This window comes from Lactuca virosa, chromosome 3 (genome assembly GCF_052849685.1).
Source record: "Lactuca virosa cultivar CGN04683 chromosome 3, Lactuca_virosa_CGN04683_v6, whole genome shotgun sequence".
Taxonomy (NCBI): domain Eukaryota; kingdom Viridiplantae; phylum Streptophyta; class Magnoliopsida; order Asterales; family Asteraceae; genus Lactuca; species Lactuca virosa.
The window spans coordinates 276,824,162-276,842,544 of record NC_136428.1 but is presented as its reverse complement, the minus strand read 5'-3'; the positions used below and the strand labels follow the sequence as shown (position 1 = coordinate 276,842,544).

Here is an 18,383-nt window from a genome sequence, read left to right as displayed (position 1 = left end):
ATTATCTTCTTTATTTCTTAAGGTTTTACCCTAAGAACCGACTATCCTTCCTTCATTCGTTCCTAAGGATTGACCTAAGGAATCGGCACAAAGTCCATTGCTACTACGGTTTATACAACAGGCACTACGTCACATAGTCGACAGGGTTTATACCATAGGCACTACGTCTCATAGTCACCAGAGTTTATACAATAGGCACTACGTCTCATAGTCACCAGGGTTTATACAATAGGCACTACGTCTCATAGTCACCAGGGTTTATACAATAGGCACTACGTCTCATAGTCACTGGGGTTTATACAATAGGCACTACGTCTCATTGTCACCAGGGTTTATACAATAGGCACCACGTCTCATAGTCACCAGATATTTCATCTACCCATGTTCTACCCAACATATTTGTAGATATAAAATACATATACGGTTTAAATCATTAAAAACCTGTATAAAACATCCATTCCACACCCATCACAAATAAACAAACAATACATAACACATAGCATGTATTTCATAGTAAATACTTCATATTTATGTGTTGGAAGAAAGTAACTACACACTCACTTGATCAGAAGATGATCGGGCAGCACTACAGCTCTAAGAGTAGTATTTCTTCAGTGAAACCGGGAGATCTTCACAAAAACCGGGCTTCTCGCGGGCAGAGTTTCGGCTCGGAAACTTTACTTCTCGGGATCTTCGGGGCTTCGGGACTCGCTTCGGGTCTCGGGATGATACCGTGGCTTCGGGGGTATAAATTGCATGCAAATCGAGGCAATAAGGAGTGAGAGAGAAGAAATGAGTAACAAATTCCGGAGACCTTGCATTCTATTTATGGGGGGCTGACCCTCCGAACGCAGCGCGTTCCCTGAACGAACATAGCGCGTTGCTTGTACGAACGCAGCGCGTTCCGCCGTGCGTCATTGCTTACGAACTTCGGACTTGACAGGCGACGGGACAGGCTCTGGGCTCCGAACGCGGGGCGTTCCCCCTTTGCGATGCGCGCCTCGAACTTCAGAAAATCATAACTCTCGCATACGATCTCCGATTTCGACGTTCTTTATATCCACGCGTAGGTGAGATTATGCTCTACAACTTTCGTTTTGACTCCGTCGGCAAATTTTGACTTTTATTTATATTATATTATTTTGAGTAGGCCGGGACAGGAAAACTCAGTTAGAAATTCATATCTTCTTCATCGGACATCCGTTTTCGTCTGTCTTTTTACCGTTGGACTACTATCAACGAGATCTTCGATTCTCGTTTAGATTTTTTTGGCTAGAAATCACTCGATCTCAAATCCGAAGTTCGGGCTGCATACTGCTAAGCTGAAACTTAGAAAAATCATAACTTCCTCATACGAAGTCAGATTTGGACGTTCTTTTTATGCACACTCTCGGTTTAACGAACTCTACGACTTTCGTTTAGATCACTAAGGCTAAATATCGCTCTATCGTAAATTCACTGTTTACGTCGCGCTGTGTCGTGTCGGTTCTGTCGCGAAACTTCGACAGGTCATAACTTCTTCGTTATAACTCGGATTTCGGCATTCTTTATATTTTCGGAAACCTTGCCACGACCACTACAACTTAGTTAAGATTATTCATTCTAAATAATCTTTTATCAAAAAGTCATTTTTGACGCTTATCGTCTCTAAATTGTCTAGCCCGGATCTACGGGCGTTACACATGGTTATAACGACTCATATAGAGATCCATTACCATCACAAAATTACGAAAATCAAAACTCGTAAATCATATTGATACAAAATAAATCATACGATAATGCCAGGACTGCAAGATTTTTTTATAAATCAGAAAATATCGAATTTTCTGTGGAAACACTATTATTCAATTACCTTCTACTTACAACAGAAAGAATACAAAGAAATTTGGACTGCATACTTATACATGTTTTTACTATGAAATTCACAAATGCAACTATTCTCGATTTTCACATCATTTTTCAGACTTTTTACAGAAAATATCGGATTTTCTGGGTTTTACAAACAATACAAAATCTTTCATTCAAACATGCTTATGAACTCACCAACATTATATATGTTGACCGTTTTCAAAATAACTTGTATTCTCAGGTAACCGTTAAGCAGAAGAACCTTCAAGTGTGTGGATTTATTTTGTGTAATGTCAATCATCGTACAATTAATATTTTGGGAACATGTTATCTAAGACAATGTACTTGATGTGAACAATACCAGTTGTAATATGTAATGTTTGGTGATGATTGTGTTATGTTTCATGTATATTCAATGTGATGATAATTCAATTGATAGTCACACGAGCCCCCGGACGATTCCGCCGTCTGGTTCGGGGGTGTGACAGATTGGTATCAGAGCATTGTTTATTGTGAACTGGCATATCTAACCATACTTGATATGAAACTATAAATACAATGAGACTAAAACACTCTGAATAAAGTGCATACATTAAAAACTATAACATTAAAAGTCTCTAGAGGAAATGGAACACTGTGATTAAACCCGGGCAGTTATGTAGTTATATTGGGGGTAAATATAGCCTGATCAACTATATTTATTCAAAATATGACCAACATGTGTTTGGGGGTAATTATGGCGGGAAATTGACCTAGAAGTGTACATCATATCCAAAACTTCTCAGGAATTCAAACAAAAATAACTAAAAATACTATAGGAGTATTTTGGAAATACTATATGCATACGTGATTTATTTTTACAACGTCTTACACCCCCCGTGCAGACTTTATGGCTGGATTTCATCATCCTGGAGATCCTTATTTCTCCAATCAGGGAAATGGTGGATGCTTAGAACCCGAGGAAGAACCCGAAGAAGAACCGGAAGACGAGCCCGAAGAAGGACCGGCAGAACCGGTAGCCGACTCGGACGAGGAGGAGGCAGAGGGCAGCGAATCAGATGACTCGGACACAGGTTCCGAAGTCATCAACCCTCCGTACATGGCCACGGTGCCCCCATACCGGATGGGCCCCAATGGACCTACGCCCCCATGGGCACACGACATCTGGAGATGGAGCCGCCAGCAGGGGGTGCGGCCCCTATTTGGTATGAACCGGGACTACTACGATCTGAGTCACGGTGGACCCGCCGATCGAGCCTTGCCGGTGATAGTAAGGAGGACTCGCGACATCGACAAGCAGGCGCCGGCGACCGCTGGCCAAATGGTGGCCATGAGAGCCGCGATGGAGCGCACGGAGAGGATGACACACGAGGTAGTCAGGGACTACCAGATGCGTCAGGCAGCTTTGGAATCCCGGCTTCGGGACGCCGAGCGCCACCTGGCTAGACTTCAAGGCGCATCCACCTCATCGTCAACACCACCAGATCCACCCCGCCGTGACTAGCACCTGTTCACGTACTCCCGTTACAATTTCCTTCTCTATGTTTTACTCTATGTACTAACGACCATATGTTTAAGTGATTACACTACTCATAGGGTCGTCATGCTGTCGGATCATATGTTTTTCCCATGTATTGTATGCCTTTTTGGCAAATTTTTAAGTATTAAAAACAATTAGTATTAATGGAAATGCTTTATGTTTTTATCGTGATGTTGTTATCTGCTATGTGTTTTATTTCCTTGTTTTATGTTAATGCATGGAATCACTTAAATGCACACTCGATTCGCCGAGTCTGTGGAATTTTAAACTCGGAATACGATATGTACTCAACATCTTTCCATTCTTTGACAGAAAGATGCCTCAAAGACCCAACCGTGGAAACAACGCAACACCGACCCCACCTGAAATAAACTCAGTTGCATTCCAAGCAGCACTGTCCGTTGCGGTCACTACAGCACTTGTGCAGATTCGCAACGGGAACAACGGAGAAGTTAACGGACAGGGAACTGGAAGCACAAATCAAGGAACAAACCACGGAATCACACGAACCTGCACCTACAAGGACTTCATCAACGCCAAACCTCGAACCTTCAATGGAACAGGAGGCGTAATAGCCCTGAAGCGATTGATTGAGAAGGTGGAATCAGTTTTCGAAATCTGCGGGTGTCCGAATGGGTGCAAGGTCAAGTTTGTGGCATGCACATTCATTGATCAAGCTCTCTCCAGGTGGAATGGCCACGTAGAGGCCATGATACTCCCGGTGGCGAACGCGATGCCATGGGAAGAGCTTAAGGAAATGATGTTGGCTGAATACTGTCCAAGGGGAAAAATTCAGAAGATAGAACAAGAACTGTGGGACCTCACAGTTCAAAATTCTGATATCGACGCATACATATCCAGATTTAGCGAGCTATCTCTCTTGTGTCCCAGAATGATCACCTCAGAAGGGAAAAAGATTGAGAGGTTTATCTGGGGATTGACCGCGCCAATCTAAGGGAACGTCATTGCGGCAAACCCTGAGACGTTTGATAGTGCAAAGAGGCTGGCCAAGAAATTGTATGATCATGGCAACAAAAAGAGTGCCAAAACAGGAGAAGCGGAGGTTAAGAAAGAAGGTGAGAGCAAGAAAGGGAAAAACAACAAGCGAAAGGGAAAACAAAACTTTGAATCATCAAAGAAACAACAAACTGTGACTGTCCATGCTGCAACTCAAGCTACCACCACACCACATGCTCCAGCCTCATCCACACCAAATAATCCCAAGCAATACTCAGGGACCCTACCTAAGTGCAACAAATGCAATTTTCACCATCAGGGAGAATGTAGAGAGATGCACTGCACGAGCTGCAACCGAAAGGATCACACTGCCAGATTTTGTAGAGCTTATCCGCAACAAAACCAACAGTCAAACAACAACAACAACAACAACAACCGCAACAACAACAACAACAACCGCAACAACAACAACAACAACAACAACAACAACAACAACAACAATGCTGGGGCCACTTACAACTGCTATGGGTGTGAAGAAACCGGCCATTTCCGGTGCAATCATTCATTTCAAATAGACTTGATGCTAAACAATCATTCATTTCAAATAGACTTGATGCTAGTAAATATTAGGAGTTTTGATGTGATAATCTGCATGGATTAGTTAAGCCCCCATCATGCTGACATAATGTGTTGCTAGAAGGCCGTTCGCCTTCATCTCCCCAATCACAAAACCCTAATAATCTATGGCGATAAACCTGGTGCCAACCTTCGCCTTATCTCGTGTATCAAGGCACAAAAGTGTCGACACAAGAAGAACTACGCATTCCTTGCTCATGTGGTGGATAAGACCAAAGGGGAAGTGAACATTCAAGACATTCCAGTGGCACGTGAATTCCCGGATGTATTTCCAGAAGATCTTCCGAGAATACCCCCAGAAAGACAAGTCAAATTCCGAATCGACCTCGTGCCTGGAGCCACTCCTATCGCCAAATCACCCTATAGGTTGGCTCCCGCTGAAATGCAAGAATTATCAAGCCAACTGAGTGAACTCCTGGATAAAGGATTCATAAGACCCAGCTTCTCTCCGTGGGGAGCTCCGATTCTTTTCGTTAAAAAGAAAGACGGATCCTTCAGGATGTGCATTGACTATAGGGAACTGAATAAGCTCACCATCAAAAACCGGTATCTACTTCCACGAATCGACGATCTATTTGACCAGCTTCTAGGGGCTAGTTAATTTTCGAAGATAGATCTGAAATCCGGTTATGATCAACTCAAAGTCCGAGATGAGGACATTCCTAAGACTGCTTTCCAAACTCGCTACGGTCATTACGAATTCGTCGTGATGCCCTTCGGTCTAACGAATGCCCCCGCTGTATTTATGGACCTCATGAATCGAGTCTGCCGCCCATTCCTTGACAACTTCGTAATTGTTTTCATCGATGATATTCTTATTTATTCTCGAAGCGAAGAAGAGCATAGTCAACATCTCCGTCAAATCTTGGAAACCCTAAGAACTGAAAGACTTTATGCGAAGCTTTCCAAATGAGAGTTTTGGATCCGCAGTGTAAACTTTTTGGGTCATGTAGTCAGCAAGGAAGGGATTCACGTAGATCCTTCCAAGATAAAGGCCATTGAAGGCTGGGCTATCCCGAGAACCCCAACATAAATCCGTCGATTTTTGGGTCTCGAAGGCTACTACCGAAGGTTTATCTATAATTTTTCTAAGATCGCCAAACCCCTTACAGCCTTGACACAAAAGGGTGTGTCTTTCAACTGGGCAGAAAAGCAAGAAGCCGCCTTCCAAACCCTTAAGCGAGCCCTTTATAGTGCGCCAGTACTATCCTTACCAGAGGGAACCGAAGATTTCGTGTTCTACTGTGATGCTTCGAACCAAGGGTTAGGTTGTGTCCTCATGCAGCGCGGTAAGGCGATAGCTTATGCATCCAGGCAACTAAAGACGCACGAAGTAAATTACATCACTCATGATCTCGAACTGGGAGCAGTGGTCTTCGACCAAAAGATTTGGAGGCACTACCTCTATAGTACAAAGTGCACCATTTTCACCGACCACAAAAGCCTCCAGCACATTCTGAATCAGAAAGAGTTAAACATGATGCAACGAAGATGGGTTGAGCTGCTAAATGATTACGAGTGCGAGATCAGGTACCACCCGGGGAAGGCTAACGTGGTAGCCGATGCTTTGAGCAGGAAGGAATATTCAGGTCGCCGGATGAAAACCTTAACCATAATAATCCAATCCCACCTAACCTCGCAAATCAAGGAAGCCCAAACAGATGCGTTGGGGTCGGAAAACATCATAAATGAAATGTTGTGTGGGATGGATAAAAGTCTGGAAGCCAAGGAGGACGGAGCATACTATTTCATGAATAGAATCTGGGTCCCTAGACTTGGGGGATTCAGAGAAGTGTTTATGAATGAGGCCCACAAGACGCGATATCCTATTCATCCTGAGTCAGATTAGATGTATCTGGATATCAAACAACATTATTGGTTGCCAAATATGAAGGCAGAGATAGCCACTTACGTGGGCAAGTGTCTTACTTGCGCCAAGGTGAAAGTGGAATACCAAAAGCCCTCGGGACCATTACAACAACCAGCGATATCCGAGTGGAAATGGGAAAGGATAACTATGGACTTCGTGACCAAATTACCAAAGACAGCAGACGGATTGGATGCTATCTGGGTAATCGTCGATAGGTTAACAAAATCCGCTCATTTCCTGCCAATAAAAGAATCCTACAAGATGGAAAAGCTGATGCGAATCTACATCAAGGAGATTGTGAGACTCCATGGAGTGCCAGTGTCTATTATCTCGGATCAAGATAGTAGGTTCACTTCAAGATTTTGGCAATCTCTTCAGAAGGCAATGGGAACACAGCTACATATGAGCACTGCTTACCACCCTCAGACGGATGGCCAAAGCGAGCGTACCATCCAAACACTCGAAGATATGCTTCGAGCATGTGTGATAGACTTCGGCAAGTCATGCGATACCCACTTACCGCTAATCGAGTTCTCATACAACAACAATTATCACACAAGCATCAAGGTTGCTCCTTTCGAGGCGTTATATGGTCGCAAATACAGATCACCTCTATGCTGGGCTGAGGTGAGTGACACCCAACTAGCAAAAGGGCAATCACCGAACAGTACTTTAACAGGGCCAGAGATTATTCGTGAGACGACAGAGAAGATAATCCAAGTCAAAGCTCGACTTCAAGCATCGCGAGACCGATAGAAGAGCTATGCCGACAAGCGGCGAAAGCCATTAGAATTTCAAGTCGGGGATCGAGTGTTATTGAAGGTCTCTCCCTGGAAAGGGATGATCCGCTTTGGGAAACGGAGAAAACTGAACCCGCGATACATTGGACCGTTCGAGATTCTTGCCCGGATTGGTCCAGTGGCTTACACGCTGCAGCTACCTGTCGAGCTCAGCAACGTACACCCCGTGTTCCACGTCTCGAATCTGAAAAAGTGCCTATCATATGAAACTCTTGTCATTCCTCTAGAAGAGATCGAGATCAACGAGAATCTTCTGTTCGTCGAAGAACTAGTTGAGGTATTGGATAGGGAAGTGAAGCGTACAAAGCAGAGCCGCATTCCGATTGTGAAGGTTCGATAGAACGCTAAGCGTGGACCGGAATTCACATGGGAACACGAAGATCAAATGAAGCAGAAGTACCCTCACTTATTCTTTCCTTCATAATCCTAGTTTTCAAAAGAATTTGGGGATGAAATTCCCTCTAACGGGGGGATGATGTCACAAATGGCATTTTAGCCAGGAAATTCTGTGGTCATGTATATGTCATCTATGATAATACTTGTAACTCTAACTTGTTATCATACACTATGTTCATTCTATGACAACAAACTTAGTCAAGATTCACAATTGAAGTTCAAAACTCTATGTAAAGCATTTCAGAAAGTCAATTGGGAGTTGAAAACCCTAGAAACCCCGGTTCAAGTTCTTTATGGACTAGTATTTTCTTATTGGGCCTAATGGACCAATAAGCATTCAATTCGACTATTTTGGGCTTAAAAACCCTATTGGGATTCTAAATGGATCCAATTCATAAATCTATAACATTTTGGATCATTTGGGCCTAGAATTATTCATTCTAACCTTAATGGGCCTTAATGGGCCATAAACTCCCTTTCTTTTATTTAAATGGCCCGTGAACCATCCAATGGGCCTAATGGGCCGAAAAGTAATATCTTGGGCCTTATGATTTCGATCTAAGACAATTAATGGCCCAAACTATTCAACTCCTTTATCCTAGCCCAATTCTCGGCCAATGAAAAAAAATGGTTAATTAACCTAATCCATGACACATCATTTTTGTTTAGAAGATAATAAGGCTTTTATACAACATGTATCAATGCACTCTCATACTTCCATGCAAAGATCACTCCTCCTTCTCCCTTCTTCTACTCACGACCGAGAGCAAGCCCAAACACACACACACACACACAGACTTTCAAAACTCTCTCTCAAACACTCTCAAGAACATCCCCTTCCTGCCTCAAATTTTCGAAGATCTAGAGTGCTTTCAAGTGGATCCTTCACTAATATCATCAATCTTTGGTAAGATCTTGTAAACTTAAGTTGGTTTACTTCATTCATTAGCTAAATCACTCCTTATCAACACATGTTTTCATGATTTTGCTTCCTAGAACTTCCTAACTTCGAACTCCACTCAAGAAAGCTTACTAAAGGCCGAGATCTTTCCACTTTCTTCTTCACAACCAAGATCATCAACCCATTGTGAGTTCATACCCTCTTGTTTTCGGATTTTACACGTTTTTGGGGGAGAATACAAGTGTTTATGTGTAGATCTATGTATTTATGCATGCTATGTGTGATTTTCTTGGTTTATGTTGTGATTATGTGATAAAACTTGATGAATCTCGAATACTCTAACAAAAATGGGTGGGATTCATAAACTAAAATACTCTAAACATCATACTACAAGGATAAAAGTGTTATACATGCCTAAGATGTGAAAAGCAAAACAAAAATCTTGTGTAAGGATCATTTTTGACAAGTAAACAAAAATTGGGATAATTTTGCCACATACGGTTTTGTAAGGATCAAAAGGGTCAAATTTGTATAAAAATGAGCTTTTAAAACAACTATACCTTCCAAAGGACCAAAAGTGTTATATTTTGCATTATGGGCCTTAATTTGGGCCTGACGGCTCTTTGGGCCCAAATTGCAAAAACATAAATTTTCATGGACTAAAATGTTATTTGATCAAAACTTGAGTCAAAAATGAAAAATTACAAATTTAGGGGCTGAAAATGACACTTATTTCAAAATTGGGCCAAAAATGTTAATTTTATAAAAATTGGGCCGAAAATGTCATTTTATTCAAATAAGGGCTGAAAATGTAATTTTCCACAAAGATGGGCTGAAAATGTCAATATATGTATTTTTGGGCCAAACCCGTCAATTACTAAACATTTGGGGCGAAAATATAGATTTTTATAAATTAATGGGCTAAAATGATATTTTTAATTAAAATAGACCAAAAATGACATTTTATGTAAAAATAAGCCTTTAAATGTTCAAATTAGTTCTTAAGGGACCTAAAGTGTAATTTTTATTAAACATGAGTTCAAATTATAGAATTTTGACGTATCGAACAAGAAAATATCATTATAACAAAACACTGGACTTTTTATAACATTATGGATAAATGTTTTGACTAAATGAACTATACTATGACAAACAAACGAAATACAACAACGGTACGACTATTAGGCCTAGTACTCAGTATACATGCTTATTGGGCCTTAGTGGCCCATTTACATGCTAATTTAGCCTGGAATAATTTATCATATGCTAAATGGGCTGTAATGTGTCCATTGCATACTTAACAAGGCTGGAAATAACTTACATTTCTAATGGGCCACAGTTATCTTTTCATGTTTGTTGGGCCTGATCCTTTCACGTTCATGTATCATCTGGTGTTCGTAATTCTAAATACATATAATGTTATACATATTCATGTTTGTTGGGCCTTATCCTTTCACGTTTATGTATCATCTGGTGTTCGTATCATCTGGTGTTTGTTGGGCCCCTCCTTACCATATCTTTATCAGCTTAAATCCCAAAACTTACACTTTAGCCCCTGCCTTCCTAAAATCTTTTCAACTTTAATCCTATATTTACCATTCAGCCCTTCTCTTAAGATTTTATTACAATTTAAATCCAGAATTTTACCAAATCACCCTCAACCTCCAAGGTTCTTTACAAACTAATCTGAAATTACATTTTAACCCCCAAAAACATCTCCTTGGTAAATTATTCTGCATTTAGGGCTACTTATTCATTTAATAACTTTATCTATTTATTTATTAAATAAACGGGATGTTACAGGAACAGGGGTAAATTTTTGACTTGCGCTAAAGTCAAAGTAGAGTACCAAAAGCCCTCGGGATTATTACAACAACCAAAAATCCTCGAGTGGAAATGGGAACAGATTATAATGGACTTCATAACAAAACAACCCAAGACACCTAGTGATTGCGACACTATTTGGGTAGTGGTCGATCGTGTGACCAAGTTCAGCTACTTCCTACCAATCAAAGAAACATACAAGATGGAAAAGCTAACCAGAACCTATCTCAAGGAAATAGTCAAATTGCACGGGGTGTTGATTTCTACCATCTATGATAGTGATAATAGATTTACCTCTCTATATTGGCAATTCTTATAGAAATTCTTCGGAACGCGCCTTGACATTAGCACATCTTACCATCCGCAAAACAGATGGTCAATGTGAAAGGACCATTCAAACATTTGAAGACATGAACTAAGCAAGTATGATACACTTTGGAAGCGCATGGTATACTAATATGCCTGTAAATAAGTTCTCCTACAATAATAATTATCACACTAACATTAAAGTTGCACCAATTGAAGCACTATATGGGCGCAAGTTTCCATCACTGATATGTTGGGAGGAAGTAGGTGATACCCAACTAGCAAAGAAACATGTGGGTGACACACTACTTACTGTCCTTAAGATTATACATGAAAAAAGACGACACATGATCGGCAGAAAAGCTACGCTGACAAGAGACGTAAGCCATTGGATTTCCAACTGGGAGTCCAAGTACTACTAAAAGTATCTTCTTTGAAGGGAATGATACGACTAAAAAGCAAGGAAAGCTGAACCCACAATACATAGGACCTTTCAAAGGTCTTTCAAGAATTGGTTATGTTCCTTACAAACTCATATTACCTCAAGAACTCAACAATGTACACGATGCTTTCCACATATCCAACCTCAAGAAGTTTTTGTCTGGATATACTCTTCCCATCCCTCTCGATGAAATTCAAATCAACTCTAAACTCAACTTCATTGAAGAACCAGTGGAAATCATGGATTGAGAGATGAAGAAACTCAAACAAAGTCGCATTCCCATAATGAAAGTCTAATAGAACTCTAAACGAAGACCATCGTTTACCTAGGAGCACAAGGATCAGATGAAGAGCAAGTACCCCTACCTCTTCAGCAATGCCCCGTCACAAGCTAAATTTTAGGACAAAATTCCTTTAACGGAGGAGAATGTGACAACAACCAAAAACTCATCAACAATCGTCAATCGCAAATGTGACAAATGTCAATGTAATAGGCCTAATGTATCATGTTTGACAATTTTTAATGAAAATACATATACATTTAAATATATACAAAAATGAGTTGAATCATCCAATTGCAAAAAATATAGACGCGCAAATTTAGTATTATTTTGTATAAATAATAACATAATCCAAAAGTACATGTCAGTACGATTATGAATATATAAAAAATGTCGAAATCGGAGTTCGTATCCGAAACTTGAAAACTCGTCGTAATACAAGAAAAGGGATAAAAACAAACTATTGAAATAAAATGCGTATAAAGCATCTTTTTTGGTGCACATGTTATAATAACCAGAAAGTACATGTCATTGAGGTTGCGCGGACATAAAGGACGTCAAAAATAGAGTTCATACGCAAAAGTTATAACTAAACCTATAAAATACACAATTCATTCCCCAATACGAAAGCTTAAACACAACGTTAGTGGCTTAGAAGTTGAATTTTCAACTTCCAGTATTTTCGTCATGATCGTAGTGCAGTTCTGCATCTAAGTATGCTTTAATCTTATTTTGCCCAAAATTTTCTTAAGGGATAGGTATAGCAGTAACCATTTTCCCGATTATGAATCTTCATACGATTTGTTAGGTGGTTTATGGAACTCAACAAAAAAAGATAACAATGTTTTATGAATCAAGGAGTGATCTAGTATTTGATTCAATTACTAACTTTTCCGTTTCACGAAGGTTTGACGATTTTGAGAAAAAAACAGTCGAATCACAACATCCGGGAAGCTACTTTATTCCTACTTTCAAACATTATGTTTGCATAATTGTGAGACTCGTTAGGTGAATATTTTTGGATTTTACGATTCAGGAGATTGAGTACTATAAGCCTATATACTCAGAAAATTTTACGGAAGTCGGATTTCAGACCTAAAATTGACGCCCGAGATCACGCCGCACATTTTCATTCCAAGCCATCCAAATTCAACTTGAATTCCTATAAAATGGAACTTGAGATCAACTAATTTCTTACTCATTTACTTCTCAAGAAAGCTCCTGAAAACTCCCTCTCTCCCTCCCTCTTTTTCTCGCCAGCGACACCCAAACCACCACCCACCGTTACCACCTTCCGTCGTCAGCCAGCTCCTTCGGCCACCCCCTACCACCGACCTAAATCCCTCAACTCCCCCAACCATAAACGCCACCCCACCCCCTTCCGACGCCGACAACCCCCTTTTCGGCCCTTTTTTGTTCAAAATCGCCGCTACCGACTAATCGGAGTTGTTTTCCGATGAACCTCTGGCCATTTTCTGACAGAAAAATACAACGAGAACTCACCTTTTTCCGGTCACACATTGACACATTTGACGGCAAAGCACTGTCCATTTGCTTTTGACGAAAACGCGAATTTTAAAGCATGCGTCGAGGGTGAGTATCACAACTCCATTTTAAACATTTTACTGTTTCGGAGGAGATTACATGTTATATATTATGCATTTATATAAACATCAATCATTTATATAGCATTTAGATGATTTAATTATTTAATCGTTATAATAAATCATCATTAAAAATTGTTGTTTTGTATAATGGATTAAATAAATGTTGTCGTTAGTTTGCCCGTATAATAAGGATAATTATTATACCATGTCGTTACTATGCCCGTATAACATGGATAGTTATTATACCCTCCCGTTACTTTGTACGTTTAATTTTAAGAAGTAATTAAACGATATAATAAACATTATTATAATTATACAATATAACTTTATCCTGATAACTTAGAACTTATAAAGTTAGGTCCACAACTTTTAGAGCTACTTACTCAATAGTTTACATGAGACACATTCATCACCAAACTATAATACTTAGCAAAGGCCCCTACCTATGATCGTTAAATCTTAAGTGAGTGGGAGAGTTAAAATCTTAAGTGAGTGGGAGAGTTATGTATAGATCTATACGGTTTGACACCCCCACATGCGGTTGCTAGCTACAACCTCGGCGATCAAGTCACGGGCGATAACCGTCTAAACACTATGACATCCTATGAAGCGTCATGAGGGGCACCAACTCGTTAATAGCTCGATTATAGAAACTCAATGTAACATTGATAAGAATGCTAAAGGAAAAGAAAATAAATATATAAGTTGAAACAATAGTTATATACAATAAACCGCTACTTTTTGTAAAAAGTACACATATTTATATAAGTTAGAAATGCTTATATACGAGAAAACAAATACTTTTAGTATGAAAAGTACTTTTGATTCAAACGCTATAAACATGTGAACTCACCAACTTTACATTGATGTTTTTAAAATCACATGTATTCTCAGGGAACTAAAAGTCAGACGTGTATCGTCTTTTGGGGAACAATCATGGAATCGCAGGCATACCGCTTTATTTTTATCATTTATTATTATGTTTATCTATTATGGAAATGTTTGTACTTTACTTTCCAGTATTCTAAATCTTAGTACAATATGTAATATTATGTTCAGTAATGGAAGTGATATTTGTGTTATAATTTTTTGTATTGTTCAATGAAATCAATATATGTGATCCACGTTGTCGTCGCACATCCCGACGTTTCCGCCACCGGACAGGGGTGGGACAAACAAAGAAAGATGACAAACAAAGAAAGAAATCATGGGATCTACCATAAAATGATCAAGATGCTGAAAAAACGGTTAAGAGTTCAAGTACGTTTAGGAGCGTGAACATAATTACCATGAATCAAGTCGATATTCAAGCAAGAAGTTTGAGTAACGTCTATAAAGGAATAATATGGAACATAGATTCGTTAAGAGATGTAGCGTAATGACCTATTTTGGCTCAGAGGTGATTTCGAGGACGAAATCATTATAGTGTAGGAGAGTTGTAACACGCCGTTTTCAATTTTAATGATAATAAAGTATAAACTTTTATTTAAAAAATTCAAAGTGAAAATATGTTACTTTTAGGCAAATTAATCTAAATGGACAGTTACGATTTTTAGAAGTTTTGATGAAATCTTCAAAAGCACAGTGCGAATCGCGGAGTGTGCATTTAATGCACCTACACCACCAACCGTCTATTGCGTGGAAGACATGCCTGGCCGTTGTAAGGGCATGGTGCGTTGAGGCTTTTACATTCATTTCAATAAAAGTGTTAAGCCTCTTCATTTCATGCACCTTAATCTCTTAATCTTTATTGAGACCTCAATCTCTTGTTATCGATTCGTCTCTCTCGAGTGTCGTTAGTGAAATGTTGAAGCGTTGGAAGGATCCGCAAGAGAAGGATCTATATGTCAAAGTAAATCTCATAGGCTTTCCAAGTTATGTGTTAGTCGGGTAAGTTATACTTACACTTAACTGATACTGAGTATATTTATAGTCGTTGTTAGGAACCCAATACATATGATATTAGTCATTAATACCAGTATGTATACTGATTGTTCCACTTATGAGAGCGAAGATGAATGGTTCGACCTAGTCGTTGGATTTTAGAAAAAGCTATATACCGAAATGGTCATGCCTCCCGAATGTCTTAACAGGCTCATCTTTATTTGATAGCCAGCTGGTATAAATATAATTTTTGAAGGATCTAGATATTAATTTTCTAGATTACATAGTTTTTAGTTAGTAACAATATTATAGGTTAATACGTGCTTGGTGTGCCAGCTCACCAATTAAACCAATTAGTTGTTCAATTGTTGTTTAAGTGAGGTACACTAACTTACTTACTATGTTACCTATGCATGGTTATGTGTTTCTTGTTCTATATGTGATAAAGTGTGTGTATGTATGTCTATATATACATATATATATATATATATATATATATATATATATACATATATATATATATATATATATATATATATATATATATATATATATATATATAAAGTCTTATATATTATGATACTTGACTTTGAAAATAATTAATTTCATAAAATAAATAATTTCCAATAAATTACAAGAGTTATAAATTATTATCAAGAATCAAATTCTTATAAATAATATAGTTGCATCAACTTGTTTTTAATGTTACCCTTTACGATCATATATTATTAGCAATATCATCCTAATTATGATTCTTGAGCATGTAGATCTTTCAGTCTCTCACTTGTAAAATATTCATTATAGGTTGATATAGACAATGGTGAATTCATAGCAACAATTCATTGCCCCTAATAACGCATGGCGAAGTTCCATTCGACAACATTCAATTCCCCAAAAGATCAAAGCTTCATTTGATGTATAAGGTAAGTTTATCTGTTATCCCTTTGTTACAATCATCATGTTGAAAATGAGATACAGATCGCAATCAATATCATTTATTGTTCAATTCTGTTAACACGCGTTAGTTGTCTAACTCTCATGACATAAGAGAAAAAAATACCATCTTAACAACATACACCTCTTGGATAGTTCATACCGTATCTATTATTGAATTTTATAACTGTATATTCAAAGATCAATATTTAACCATATCAAAGTATAGTATTCCTTACACTCAAGTCCTAAATGTGTATCTCAGTTATTAAGGATACAAGTTACAAAGATAGTACCTTATCAAGTATCACTCATGATAGTGATCCATGAAGTGATCTTGAAATGGGTCATGTCGAATACTTGTTCTCTGACAAGTACATATGAATAGTGGTTTCAACCATTTGCCCACTTTCATCTTATGAGAGTCAACAAAATCCAATTCATATTATTCTTACTTCATAATTATTCCCACAATCATGATCGACTATGGACTTTTAGAATAGTCATATTAGTCATGTATTAAACATGTTAATATAAAACACAAGTATTAATGTAAAGATCATATCCCAATATATTAAAACAATATATTAGTTGTCATAATTTCCAATATCCAAATACTAAATCCAAATCAAATCCCATTTCTAGAATAACGAAGTCCTACAGGAGAAGCGTCACTTTTCATGCTTCGCTTATGGGAGGACTTCATTAATGGGTCTAACTAAATTTAATTTGTGTGACTTTTACGAATACGATTATCTCCTTATTTAAGTATACTCAAAGTATAACTAAATCTCTTGGATAAAATGATCGGTTTTCTGACATGATTTAGATTTCTTAGCTTGATTAAGTACACTCTTGACTTCATAAAAGATTTCTAGGTGATCCTCAAACGGAAGGACTCATCCTAGTTTTTCAATGAACTTTTCATCTAATGATATTAAATTGCAACTTCTGAAGTAGCATTGTATTCTAATTATGTAGTAGAACGTATAATTATGTTTTTCTTGGAGCTCATTCCAACAAAACTTATCTTCATTCATAATGAAGTCATAATTCAACTATAATTCATAAATATCTTAATGTGTTTATCATCTTATGTAACATTCTCTAGTTCTTCGTAAGTGCTTTTAGAATGCTCTTTATATACATATAATGTCTTTCCATGTATCTGATAGATGCCATTTTATGCATCTTTCAGAGTAGTTTTTGTTAGCATTTAACATCATATTTTACACATTTACATGTTTCCACATCCCCAACGGAGGCGGCGGAACATGCCCGGCTGTGCAACTTAATTCATGGATCACAGGTAAACTGAATATATAGCACGAGTACAATAATAAACAAATAGTCGTTGTATTCCATCTTGAAGTTTCAATACAATATTCTTACATATAATAATAGAGTACATGAATTACGTTAAACAGGTAAGCATATATAACAAAAGCTAGTAAACTAGGTCGCTTGAATCCATGATTATTCCATCATCTGAAATGCTTGTTTAGTGATCCCCTGAGAATACATGTAGTTTTGAGGGTTAACACAAGGTTAGTGAGAGTTATAGGTTTTCTGCTAGATCAGTAGTGATACTTTTAAAATGACCGAAAAGTATTTTCTTTGTAAGTAAAACCATACTTAAAAAAGATTTTGTAAAGAGATACCATAAGTGAATCCATACTTAAAACGTTTTGTTGAGAGAGAAACCAAGTCCATGGTTTGTAGAAAGAGAGATATCCAATTAATGTTTATAGTGAGTCCTATAACCGAGCTATGTGACTAGATATAACCCCTTATGACGCTTCATTGGACGTCGTGGATAAAGACTTAAGATATTTATCACCCACTTCGATTGATCAGTCGAGGTTGTAGCTAGCAACTGCAGGTGGGGGTGTCAACCCGTATAGATCAATACATACGTATCTCGCTCCGAGGATTAACAATTATAGTCGAGTGGATATACTAAGTGTTTATACTTAGGTAATAAATAGATTGTCACTGTAAAAGCCATTAACAAATGTAAACGAATAAAGTTTTACCATAGATGTCGAGTATGTTCGATAAGTATATAGTTAAAAGTGTATGATACTCGCTTAAATAGGTGGTAATATCTTACAAGTACATGTATAAATTCCAAGTTATAATATTTATAACTTATATAT

General features: G+C 38.1%; 1 long non-coding RNA gene across 2 annotated transcripts in view; it reads right to left on the bottom strand.

The window, feature by feature from the left end:
* The window catches only part of LOC145162956 (uncharacterized), a 43,599-nt gene that overhangs the window by 10,822 nt on the left and 14,394 nt on the right, over positions 1-18,383 (bottom strand). Inside the window, exon 3 of one of the 2 annotated variants that reach the window (XR_013739460.1) lies at positions 17,656-17,736. The exons of the other annotated variant lie outside the window; for it this stretch is intronic. This is a non-coding gene — a long non-coding RNA (uncharacterized LOC145162956). Of the gene's footprint in view, positions 1-17,655; positions 17,737-18,383 lie in introns of those variants that run through there. 2 annotated transcript variants of the gene reach the window in all.